General features: G+C 60.9%; 1 protein-coding gene across 2 annotated transcripts in view; it reads left to right on the forward strand.

The window, feature by feature from the left end:
* Positions 1–3,302: 3,302 nt before the first annotated feature.
* The window catches only part of KMT5B (lysine methyltransferase 5B), a 52,707-nt gene continuing 52,369 nt past the window's right edge, over positions 3,303–3,640 (forward strand). For both annotated transcript variants that reach the window (XM_024748684.1, XM_024748686.1), the window contains exon 1: positions 3,303–3,613. The gene's annotated coding sequence lies outside the window, so the exon portion shown is untranslated. The remainder of the gene's footprint in view (positions 3,614–3,640) is intronic.

Below are 3,640 nucleotides of genomic sequence, written 5' to 3' on the forward strand. Positions count from 1 at the left end.
GGATTCAAACCCAGGTCAGACTCACGCCAAGCCCCCATTCACAGCTGCCGTAAAGTTGGCTGCTGTGGCTTCTGTTGACTTGGCCTTGGGCAGGTCACTCGACCTTTCCTCATCTATCAAGGGAGGGGTGGCCAGTGGAGGGGCAAGGATGGTGCAGCGGGCGTAGCAGTGCTCAGGCAGGTGGTGCGGGAGCCGCAGCCAACCAGACAGGTCCCCGGCACCATCCTGGGTATGTCCCTGTCCCTCTTCCCCCGCCTCCTACTTGGGCACCTGCTTTCATCAGAACAGCTCTGCCTTCAGGGCAGGGGTGGGGGACGGAGTGTGGGGGAGACACGAGTGCAGAGTCTGAAAGCCAAGATATCACTTAACAATGAGAAGCCACTCGCCACCCAGCCTGGAATTCTGGGCTCAGCAAGACCTGTGGGCCACCCCCCCTGTGGGCACAGGATTCCAGCAAGTAAATCCCTGCCAGCCAGCTGCTGGGTGAACCTGGTATTTGAAGAAGGGGAGTTGGAGAGTGATGCAGGGTTGGTGGGATCAGGCTAGGTCTCTGAGGTGCCCCTGGGCCCTACTGGGGGGACTGGAAGTGACTCTGTGGCCTCAGCCCACACCCTGGCAAGGGTGTGGCTCCCAGGTCAGCTCCCGGCTGGGCTGGCACTCCTGGCACTTCCGGGGCTGGCCTGGGCCCCTTCCGCCAACTCAGTCTTTCTTTAGAGTCGTCACCTTTCCTTCTGTCCGGGATTGGTGGGGTCCCACCGCCTCTGTGGCTTAGCACCTCCACTTGGGGCATCCAGCGGCTTCCCAGTGTAAACGCCAATGGCTCCTGTCACGTGGGGGCTGGGCAGGTGCCTGGGCACACTACTTCCTGTCCCCCATCCCCCCTCCTCTGCCAGCTGGCAGGAGGAGGCCTCCAGCTGGCCACACTCCCTGTGGGGAAGTCGAATTTCCAGTCTCCCCCAGGAGGGCCGCTCTGGGCTGTGGCCTCTTCCCAGCTCAGCCTTGGCCTCCCTTCAGCGTGGCTCCATCTAGGTCCTGAGCTCCAGCTCGGCTCTGCAGAGAGCTCCGGCCACCCTGGGCCTCTCAGCTGAGGCTGGAGGAGCAGCAGTGCAGGGGGCATGGGGGAGGGACAGAACCAGAACCGGGGAGCCAGAGGAACCTGTGTCTGGGTTCGCCCATCTGCCTCCCCTGCCCTTCCCCAGCCTGCTCCCTTGCACCCAGAACGCTTGGCCTGGTGCTGGGCACTTAGGGTTAGTGAGTGGGAGTGCCAATGTCTTGGGAGTCTGGGGGCTTTTCAGAGTCAGGGTTTGGGTGTCAGCCTCAGGGGTCACTGTCGGGGTGGACTCTGGAAAGCTTGGAGTGGGGAAGACATTGACGTTTGGGGCTGTGAAGGGCTGCCCAGGCATGGCTGGACTTGGGGCCTAGGCACCGAGACCCAGGGGGATCCACACAGGGCTGTGGTGCCCACTGTGCTCTCCTCCCTTGGGCATCCAGTGAGGAAACAGGGTGGCAAAGGCAGTCTCAGTGGGATGCAATTTGAGTATTTAGAGCCAAACACTATGAAAATCTTGGAAAGAAAGTTTAGCGATAAATCAGAAGCGAATAAAACCAAAGCAATCATTCGTTACTTGTGCTTGCAGAGAGGAACGTGGCAAGGCAATTTCTGATGTCACAGATGACCCGGAGGCTTTTAAAGAGCAGAGGGTGCAGGGCCACGTGCCTGCACCTGCTTTACCAGAGGGGTGGTGAAGGCTCTGCACCCCCAAACCCACCAACCCCACCAGGTGGGCTTCCCCAGGGGGGAGGGGGAGGGCAACGGGAGGAGCTCTGTTTTGTAAGATCTAGACCTCCCTTCACCTCTTGTTAGATACATGCCCTCAGCAAATCACTGGGCCTCAGTTTCCCATCTGTGGAAGGGGTAATGAGCATCATGTCTGCCACCCAAGGTCAAGGAGGAGGGAAAATGGGGTAAGCGCTCGTGTTGGTGGTCGGTGTTCATTGGACCACAGACCTTGTGGTCATCCACACTCTCCACTGAAGCATCCTTTCTGGTGTGCCTACTCTGTGCCAGGCCCTGGGGATGGCAGGAAACCATGGCAGACGTGGGTCTCTTCCCGGAATAGAAGTACGGGCCTGTGCTGCCCACCTCCTCTTTGCATGACCACGCTGGACCTCCGGAAGCCTCAGGCTGTTTACCACCCCCTCCCCCACCCAGCCCCCAGGGCCTTTGCACTTGTTGGGCTCACCTTTCCTAACCACTCCCTTTTCCACTCTTCCGGTTGAGGGAGACCTTTAGGCATCTGCCCAGCTTGTGGCCACCTCAACTTCTTGACGTCTGAGCTTTTGACCAGAGTACTGGATAAGGACTCTGGCTCAAGCCCTGACTGGCTGTCTTAGAGGTCACCTAACCTCTCTGTGCCTCAGCTGCCCTTCGTATAAAATGGGGAAAACGGTCCCCACCTCCTGGGGGGTCGTTGTAAGGAGTAAACGAGATAGGGCACCAAAGCTTGAGGACGGTGCCTGGTATCCAGTAAAGGCTGTAATACATGTTACTCTCATCGTTATTTTGTAGTCATTATCATCGACTGCAGGATCCAAAGGGCGAGGCTTCGCACTCTCCCAGCAGGGCAGCACCTGGCCCGTGTGAGCCTCTGGGCAACTTCCCCACCAGCCTAAAGCTCCTGGAGGGAGGTGCATTCTTGGTACCGGCACTGCCCAACTAGAGCGAGAAGCTGAAAAACCCGTTTCTCGGAAAGCCTGGCACACAGTAGGTGCTCAAGAAATAGCCGGTTGACACTAGGAAGCCCGTGGTCCGATTAATGCAGGCTCACTCCCTCTCTCACCCTCCCACACTAAGCGGTGTAACGCTCAGGCTACCCACATGGTCTTTAAGGGTGTATCTGCTTCCAGTGACACCCATTCCCACAACAAAGAGGCTCGCCTCCGTGGGGCCACCTCCCCTAGACGCACCCGGTAGGCGCAGTGGGCGAGGAGCCTGCCCATTCCCCAGGGCTGTCCCCGGTGGGTGCAGCTGTGCCAGGGACCAAGTGTCGAAGGAGGCCTCGCGGGGCCCGGGTACATAGGGAGGCCTGAGATCCGGGTGGCGCCCCAGGGACGCGCGGCGGCACCGCCTCCAGCCGCAATTTAAAGGGCAGCGAGGAGCGGAGGGATCCCTGCCGACTGCTCAACACGGATCCCTCCGCCGCGAGCGAAGCGAAGCAACGACTCATCTCATCCCCTCAAAATTCGCTTTTTGTTCCTCCGCCGCGGGAGCACCCGGCGGGGAACTCATTTCTTTCTCGGGTTTCTCCGCCTCCCCCCACCCCTGGTCCCGTAAAACCAACAGAGGCGTCCAGAGCGGTACGAGCCGAAGTGGTGTCCCTCCGCCTGGCCGCGGGAACTCCTTTTCGTGTCCTTCCACCGTTCCCGGGCGGCGTCCGAGCGGCTCACCGGGGGCGGCGACGCGTCTGCGGCGCGGGCGGTGAGGCTCCGGGGCTATGAGGTGAGGGCGCCCAGGCACCGGAGGCAGCACGCGCGGCGCCAGGACTCAGAACGCGGAGCCCCCAGGCCAGCGGCTCCCTTTTGCACCCCGAGGCCGCGCGAGAGGCGAGGCGAGGTGAGGCCCGTGGCGCGGGGGCGCGGG

This window comes from Neophocaena asiaeorientalis, unplaced genomic scaffold (genome assembly GCF_003031525.2).
Source record: "Neophocaena asiaeorientalis asiaeorientalis breed wild unplaced genomic scaffold, Neophocaena_asiaeorientalis_V1.1 scaffold43, whole genome shotgun sequence".
NCBI classification, from domain to species: domain Eukaryota; kingdom Metazoa; phylum Chordata; class Mammalia; order Artiodactyla; family Phocoenidae; genus Neophocaena; species Neophocaena asiaeorientalis.